Source organism: Oncorhynchus mykiss, chromosome 3 (genome assembly GCF_057628025.1).
Source record: "Oncorhynchus mykiss isolate SJ-2025 chromosome 3, ASM5762802v1, whole genome shotgun sequence".
Classification (NCBI taxonomy): domain Eukaryota; kingdom Metazoa; phylum Chordata; class Actinopteri; order Salmoniformes; family Salmonidae; genus Oncorhynchus; species Oncorhynchus mykiss.
The window spans coordinates 66,260,952-66,270,396 of NC_143024.1; the positions used below are offsets into that span (position 1 = coordinate 66,260,952).

The 9,445-nt window shown below is 42.0% G+C and overlaps 1 long non-coding RNA gene across 1 annotated transcript; it reads left to right on the top strand.

Moving 5' to 3' along the window:
- Positions 1-471: 471 nt before the first annotated feature.
- LOC149984653 (uncharacterized) lies at positions 472-5,515 on the top strand. The gene is made up of 2 exons (XR_016494780.1): positions 472-3,056; positions 3,385-5,515. It is a non-coding gene; the product is annotated as an uncharacterized LOC149984653 (long non-coding RNA).
- The last annotated feature ends 3,930 nt before the right edge of the window (positions 5,516-9,445 follow it).

Genomic DNA, 9,445 nt, shown 5'->3' on the forward strand with positions numbered 1-9,445 from the left:
TCCATGCTTTTGTCACTTCTAGGTTAGACTACTACAGTGCTTCTCAATTATTTTCTGTTACGCCCCCCCCCCCCCCCCCAGGAAGAAGTAAACATTTCACGCCCCCCAACTCTCCGCCACGACTGTAAATAGTATCATTCGTCTATAAAATTGTTAGAAGTACACCTCTGCATAACATTGTATCCTTATTAACATTAAAGAAAAAAAGAAAAAAGAAAGAAATATAGATCAACTTACAACAAATAATAACTTTATTAACATTGTTTTTTAGTCTGTAACAGAAAAGACTTAAAGTGCATCAATTTGCCTGAAATTTAAAAAAATAATTTAATCTTTATTTAAACTGTAAACATTTTTTGACCATTTGATACTGAAAAATAAAATGTAATATAATCAATAAATAATAATAAATTAAAATTGATCAGCAACATTAAATCAGGAGCACAATATATGAAACACTTTGACCTAAACAAAAATGAATAAGACAATTTGTGCTGATTTTTTAAAATAAAAATGAGGAAGTCAGGATTAATGGCTACAATGAGCACGTTTTGCAGAGCACAGCTTTTCGAAGCGGGGTTTGAAGCTGGGACCTGTACTTGGTCTTCAGTGCAGCAACAGCAGAGAACCCAGTCTCACAAAGATAAGATGTTGCAAAAGGAAGAAGAATGCCCATGGCCCTCTGCCCTAAGAGTGGATACTGCCTCTCTACACTCAGCCAGAATTCACTCAGTGTCTGTGATGTGAACCTCAGTCTCAATGTGGAGTCAGACATCATATCAATGAACTGGTCCTCCTCTGCAGAGCTGAAACCAGTTGGAGCTGGTGCATTGAAAGGATCTCTTTACCCAGTCATATTGGGAACTGTTTTCAGGGACGTACTTTTTAAAGAATCCCATCAGTGATGAAATATGCTCCTTAATATATGGAATCACTGAGGTGGCATCATAGTCAGTAGTGTCAACAAATTCATGCAGGTTCTCGAATGAATCAGTATTTCCTTCATCAAGTCGCCTGCCCCACATTGAAAGCTTTCGAGTGAAAGAGCTGATCTTGTCTGTGAGCTGAGGGAGGTGTTAAATCTCTCCCTTGAAGCTGTAGATTTAGTTCATTTAGCTTTCCAAATATGTCACTCAGGTAGGCCAGTTTTGCCAGGAAGTTCTCATCACTACATTTTTCTGCAAGGTCATACTTGTGCTCCTGTTCCGAAAACATTCTTATCTGCTCTCTGAGCTCAAAAACTTGGGACAAAACTTTTCCTTGTGACAGTCACCTTGCTTCACTGTGAAACAACACAGCTTGATGTTCAGCTCCCATCTCCTCACAGATAGCAGAGAATACTCTTGTTTTAGTTGTCTGGTCTTTATAAAATTGACTACACCTACAATGTCAGTCATAACCTCACTTAATTCAGAGGAAATGTGCCTTGATGCCAGTGCTTCTCTGTGTATAACACAGTGTGTCCACTCAGCATTAAGTGAGGCCTTCTTGATGAGTGCCCGAAGTCCTTTTCTCATCCCTGCCATGGTCTGTGCACCATCACTGCAAACACCAATGCAGTTCTCCCACTTTAGCCCATTCTCAGTCAGGAAGCAGTCCAGCATTTTGAATAGCTCTTCAGCTGTGGCTCTGTCTCTGACATATTTACAAAACAGTAGATCCTCACACAGGAGTTTGTCATGTCAAAACGTACATAAGCGATAAACTGTCAGTTGCTTCATCGAACTGTAAGGCAAAACGTTTGTCTTTGAGTTTATCTACCAGCTGTTCTTTAAGATCGTTAGCAATATCATTTATACGTCTGGCGACAGTGTCATTGGACAGAGGGATAGTTTTTATTTTTGCAGCACTTGCGTCATCCAGCATGACAGAGACCATATCTAATGCTGCAGGCAGTATCAGCTCCTCTGCTATGGAGTGTTTTTGTTGCACTGAGCAATTTGGTATGCCACCTTATATGATGCTAACAGTGCTCGCTGGCTTACTGAAGTAGCATTCACAAAGCGGGACGATTGTTGGCAATATTCGGCACGTTTTCGCTGAAAAAACTCAAGCGGCTTGATTGGGGTGTAATGTCTTTAAGTGACGCCTTCATTTATTTGGCTTCATGCTGTCCGCTGCCAACATTTTTAGACACAGTAAACATACCGGTCTTTCCTCGTCTCCCTCCGTAGTCACAGTGAAGCCAAGCGCTACATACGCTTCGTCTTAGCTTTCGGGAGACTTACGTTTGTCTCATTATCTCCGTCTCTCTCTGCCTTTCTTTTCATCCCTGTTAAATATTTTTCCACGGTGTCTCTTAAGGGTTTGTTATCTGCACTTCATATCTCCTGCTCTGTGCTGTGTGCTCTTGTTCGGTGCAAAAAAAAAACTACTCCCTGCAGCAAAAAAAAGCATGTTCCCCGGGGTCACACACGTGCCCCCCCTGGCATCGCTCCGAGCCCCCCCAGGGGGGCGCTCCCCGCTATTTGAGAAGGACTGGACTACTGCAATGCTCTACTTTCCGGCTACATGGATAAAGCACTAAACAAACTTCAGGTAGTGCAAAACAAGGCTGCTAGAATCTTGACTAGAACCCCAAAATTTGATCATATTACTCCAGTGCCAGCCTATACACTGGCTTCCTGTTAAGGCAAGGGCTGATTACAAGGTTTCACTGCTAACCTACAAAGCATTACATGGACTTGCTCCTACCTATTTTTCCGATTTGTTCCTGCCGTTCATACCTACACGTACGCTACGGTCACAAGACGCAGGCCTCCTTACTGACCCCAGAATTTCTAAGCAAACAGCTGGAGGCAGGGCTTTCTCCTATAGAGCTCCATTTTTATAGAACGTTCTGCCTATCCATGTGAGAAACGCAGACTCAGTCTCAACCTTTTTACAAGGGCTGAGTCACTGGCTTACTGGTGCTCTTCCATGCCATCCCTAGGAGGGGTGCGTCACTTGAGTGGGTTGAGTCACTGACGTGATCTCACTGTCTGGGTTGGTGCTCCCCCTTGGGTTGTGCCGTGGAGGAGATCTTCGTGGGCTATACTCGGCCTTGTCTCAGGATGGTAAGTTGGTGGTTGAAGATATCCTTCTAGTGGTGTGGGGGCTGTGCTTTGGCAAAGGGGGTGGGGTTATATCCTGCCTGTTTGGCCCTGTCTGGTGGTATCATTGGATGGGGCCACAGTGTCTCCCGACCCCTCCTGTCTCAGCCTCCAGTATTTATGCTGCAATAGTTTGTGTCGGGGGACTCGCGTCAGTCTGTTATACAGTATCTTGAGTATTTCTCCTGTCTATCTGATGTCCTGTGTGAATTTAAGTATGCTCTCTCTAACTCTCTCTCTCTCTCTCTTTTTCTCTCTTTCTTTCTCTCTTTCTTTCTCTCTTTCTTTCTAGCTCTCTCGTGGAGAACCTGAGCCCTAGGACCATGTCTCAGGACTACCTGGCCTGATGACTCCTTGCTGTCCCCAGTACACCTGGTCATGCTGCTGCTCCAGTTTCAACTGTTCTGCCTGACCTCTTCACCAGACATGCTACCTGTCCCAGAGCTGCTGTTTTCAACTCTCTAGAGACAGCATGAGCGGTAGAGATACTCTGAATGATCGGCTATGAAAAGCCAACTGACATTTACTCCTGAGGTGCTGACCTGTTGCACCCTCTACAACCACTGTGATTATTATTATTTGACCCTGCTGGTCATCTATGAACATTTGAACATCATGGCCATGTTCTGTTATAACCTCCACCCGGCACGGCCAGAAGAGGACTGGCCACCCCTCATAGCCTGGTTCCTCTCTAGGTTTATTCCTAGGTTTAGGCCTTTCTAGGGAGTTTTTCCTAGCCACCGTCCCTATACACCTACATTGCTTGCTGTTTGGGGTTTTAGGTTGGGTTTCTGTACAGCACTTTGAGATATCAGCTGATGTACGAAGGGCTATATAAATAAATTTGATTTGATTTGATCTAGGTATTTATAGTTGTCAACATATTTTAAGTCAGAACTGTCCAGAGTAGAGATGCTAGTCGGGCGGGCGGGTGCGGGCAGCTGACATCAGCTGATGTAAGAAGGGCTTTATAAATAAATGTGATTGATTGATTGATTCTCCAATCTTTTTGGCTATATAACAAAGAACAAACAGCAAATACAATCTTAGAATCAACTATTAAAGACTACCAGAACCCACTGGTTTATTAAATTACCTTGAATGACTGGACATAATACAAACACTCCAACCCAAAAAGGCCAGTGGTGTTGATCGTATTCTCAATTAAATGATAAAATATACAGAAAACAAATTCCAATTGGCTATACTTAAACTCTTTAACTTCATCCTTAGCTCTGGCATATTCCCCAATATTTGGAACCAAGGACTGATCACCCCAATCCACAAAAGTGGAGCCAAATTTGACCCCAATAACTACCGTGGGACATGCGTCAACAGCAACCTTGGGAAAATCCTCTGCATTATCATTAACAGCAGACTCATACATTACCTCAGTGAAAACAACGTACTGAGCAAATGTTAAATTGGCTTTTTACCAAATTATCATACGACAGACCACGTACTCACCCTGCACACCCTGATTGACAAACAAACAAACCAAAACAAAGGCAAAGTCTTCCCATGCTTTGTTGATTTCAAAAAAGCCTTTGACTCAATTTGGCATGAGGGTCTGCTATACAAATTGATGGAAAGTGGTGTTGGGAGAAAAACATACAAAATTATAAAACCCATGTACACAAACAACAAATGTGCGGTTAAAATTGGCAAAGAACACACACATTTCTTCCCACGGGGCCGTGGGGTGAGGCAGGGATGCAGCTTAAGCCCCACCCTCTTCAACATTTATATATCAAGAAATTGCGAAGGGCACTAGAACAGTCTGCAGCATATGGTCTCACCCTACTAGAATCTGAAGTCAAATGTCTACTGTTTGCTGATGATCTGGTGCTTCTGTCCAAAAAAGTTCCAGTTGCCAGGACCACAAATACAAGTTCCATCTAGACACCGTTGCCCTAGAGCATACAAACCTTGGCCTAAACATCAGTGCCACAGGTAACTTCCACAAAACTGTGAACGATCTGAGAGACAAGGCAAGAAGGGCCTTCTAAGCTATCAAAAGGAACATAAAATTTGACATACCAATTAGGATCTGGCTAAAAAATACTTGAATCAGTTATAGAACCCATTGCCCTTTATGGTTGTGAGGTCTGGGGTCTGCTCAAGAATTCACATTATGGGACAAACACAAAATTGAGACCCTGCATGCAAAACTCTGCAAAAAATATCCTCAGTGTACAACGTAAAACACCAAATAATGCATGCAGAGCAGAATTAGGCCGATACCCGCTAATTATCAAAATCCAGAAAAGAGACGTTGAATTCCCAAACCTTCCATAACAAAGCCATCACCTACAGAGAGATGAACCTGGAGAGGAGTCCACTAAGCAAGATGGTCCTACAAACACAAACACAAACAGACCCCACAGAGCCCCAGGACAGCAACACAATTAGACCCAACCAAATCATGAGAAAACAAAAAGATAATTACTTGACACATTGGAAAGTATTAACAAAAAAAACATGGCAAACTAGAATGTTATTTGGCCCTAAGCAGAGAGTACACAGTGGCAGAATACCTGACCACTGTAACTGACCCACACCTCAGGAAAGCTTTGACTATGTACAGACTCAGTGAGCATAGCCTTGCTATTGAGAAAGGCTGCCGTAGGCAGCCCTGGCTCTCAAGAGAAGACAGGCTATGTGCACACTGCCCACAAAATTAGGTGGAAACTGAGCTGCACTTCCTAACCTCCTGCCAAATGCATAACCATATTAGAGACACATATTTCCCTCAGATTACACAGATCCAAAAAGAATTTGAAAACAAACCCAATTTTGATAAACTCCCATATCTACTGGGTGAAATAACACAGTGTGCCATCACAGCAGCAAGATTTGTGACCTGTTGCCACAAGAAATGGGAAACCAGTGAAGAACAAACACCATTGTAAATACAACCCATATTTATGTTTATTTATTTTCCCTTTTGTACTTTAACCAGTTGCACATCATTACTGTATATATACATAATATGACATTTGAAATGTCTTCATTATTTTGGAACTTCTGTGAGTGTAATGTTTACTGTTAATTTTGATTGTTTATTACACTTTTGTATATTACCTACTTCACTTGCTTTGGCAATGTTAACATATGTTTCCCATGCCAATAAAGCCCCTTGAATTTAATTGAATCGAGAGAGAGAGAGACAGAGGGAGAGAGAGGGAGAGAGGGAGAGAGAGAGAGAGATGAAGATGAGGAGTAGAATGAAGTGGAGGTGAGCAGAACTCATAATGAGAGTGTAATTAATCACTTTGATGCATTAGAAATCAGTATGAACTGAACCCAGACCTGACCTTAGCTGATGACTTCAAAACGGTAATTGGAGACTGGAAATGCAGCTTCACACTGTTTAATAATCAGACTTGGAACCAAAGGAAAAGGTAAGTTAGTCTGAGTATTTCACATAACACAGAACTCATAATCCACAACATATCTCATCATCATGGGATGAATGTTGCCAGAAAATATACATATCAAATGGTCAAAGATGTAGTTTGACCGGAGTTCCTTCTATCTTCAATAATAATATATACAATAATATACAATAATAACTAGCATATTAAAAAGTGGTAAATAAAACTAAAATCAACCTTCTGGATCAAAGCCCTGGAGGAAGCATGAAGCATTATCTCTGTCTCCAGTAATATAATTTATCCCTCACACAGACAGCTCAGATTAGCTAGCAGAGGATGAGCACAAATTCAATTTTTCAATTGAGCACATTTGGATCCGGCCTTGCAGCTATGTCCAGTGGCCCAGATTCACACGGCACGGGCTGAGACTGCTGATATCGCAAGAGACTCGAATCTGCGTCCCAATTGGCTATTCCTTTTAAAGTGCATTATTTTGAACCATTGATCAAAAGTAATGCTAACAAGTAGTGCACTATTTAGGGAATAGGGCACCATTTGGGATGCTGACTCAGAGTCATAGACATTCATATTCATTGGAGAGGATGTACTTTCAAAGTACTATTGTAGGCATATTCATTGTCACATTTCACTTCTCTGGGTATAACTTCTGAATCCCCTGTTGTTTCAGAGCAGTTATAATCATTTCAGCACTCCATAATTTCTTTGTGAATGGGGATTGTCTGATATAAAAACCATGGTATGGTAAAGACAAATTGATGGGAAGGTACAGTATATGAATATTATTGATTGAATTATGATTTTGGTTTGAAATAATACCTGTATGTACAGTGCCTTCAGAAAGTATTTTACCCAGTGACTTATTCCACATTCTGTTTTGTGTGACAGCGTGAATTCAAAATGGATTAAATACCACATAATGACAAAGTGAAAAGTGAAAACATGTTTTTAGACATTTCTTTAAAATGTATTGAAAATTATATACAGAAATATATTTTACATAAGTATTCACACCCCTGAGTCAATACTTTGTAGAAACTCCTCTGGCCTTTTTGGGTGTATTTAAGAACTTTCCACACCTAGATTGTGCAACATTTGTCCATTATTCTTTTCAAAAATCTTTAAGATCTGTCAAATTGGTTGTTGATCATTGCTAGACAACCATTTTCAGGTCTTGCCATGGATCTTCAAGTAGATTTAAGTCAGGAACATTCACTGTCTTTTTGGTAAGCAACTCCAGTGTAGATTTGGCCTTGTGGTTTAGACTGAACTTTAGTGCCTTGTTGCAAACAGGACGCATGTTTTAGAAAATGTTTATTCTGTACAGGCTTCCTTCAGTTTCACTCTGTCAATTAGGTTAGTATTGTGGAGTAACTACAATGTTGTTGATCCCATCCTCAGTTTTCTCCTATCACAGCAAGTAACTGTTTTAAAGTCACCATTGGTGAAATACCTGAGCAGTTTCCTTCCTCTCCGGCAACTGAGTTAGGAAGGACTCCTGTATCGATCTGTACAGTTCAAAAGTTTGGGGTCACTTAGTCCTTGTTTTGATTTTTTTTTTACATGTTTTGTCCATTAATATAACATCAAATTTATCAGAAATACAGTGTAGACATTGTTAATGTTGTAAATGACTATTGTAGCTGAAAACGGCCGATTTTTTTATGGAATATCTACATAGGCGTACAGAGGCCCATTATCAGCAACCATCACTACTATGCTCCAATGGCGCGTTGTGTTAGCTAATCCAAGTTTATAATTTTATGATTTTATAAAACACTTTTGCAATTATGTTAGCACAGCTGAAAACTATTGTCCTGATTAAAGAAGCAATAAAACTGGCCTTCTTTAAACTAGTTGAGGATCTGTGTTATGCACGTGAGTGAGGACCCAAAAGCAGTTTAACAAAAACAGAGTCCTTTAATGTCAAAACACAGGTAAGACATAGATCCTCTTCAAATGTATATGATGGCAAAATAAACAACCCGCAGAGAGGGCGACAAATGAAACATAAAGTCCTTCTGAATATCACAGAAGAGTTCCCCTTCTAGCAGCAGAGGAGAATAGCTGGGTTAGAGTCCCCTTCTAGCAGCAGAGGAGAATAGCTGGGTTGTAGAGGACAGAGGTACCTGATCACACGTAGCCTCAGATGAACAGGCAGATTCCGACAGGACAGGACAGGACAAGGGTGAAGCAAACGAGACGATAGTTTGGTTCTGGCATGAGAAACTCAAATGAGAATCTGACAAAGACAGAAGCAGGAACAGAGAGAGAAATAGAGACCTAATCAGAGGGAAAAAAGGGAACAGGTGGGAAAAGGGTGAACGAGGTAGTTAGAGAAGATGAGGAGCAGCTGGGGGAAGGAGAGGAAGAGAAGGTAACCTAATACGACCAGCAGAGGGAGACGGAGTGAAGAGAAAGAACAGGAACAAGACATAATATGACAATACATGACAGTACCCCCCCACTCACCGAGCGCCTCCTGGCGCACTCGAGGAGGAAACCTGGTGGCAACGGAGGAAATCATCGATCAGCGAACGGTCCAGCACGTCCCGAGAGGGAACCCAACTCCTTTCCTCAGGACCGTACCCCTCCCAATCCACTAGGTACTGATGACCACGGCCCCGAGGACGCATGTCCAAAATCTTACGGACCCTGTAGATAGGTGCGCCCTCGACAAGGATGGGGGGGGGGGGAGACGAGCGGGGGCGCGAAGAACGGGCTTAACACAGGAGACATGGAAGACTGGGTGGACGCGACGAAGATATCGGGGAAGAAGAAGTTGCACTGCGACAGGATTAATGATCTGAGAAATACGGAACGGACCAATGAACCGCGGGGTCAACTTGCGAGACGCTGTCTTAAGGGGAAGGTTCTGAGTGGAGAGCCAAACTCTCTGACCACGACAATATCTAGGACTCTTAGTTCTACGCTTATTAGCGGCTCTCACAGTCTGCG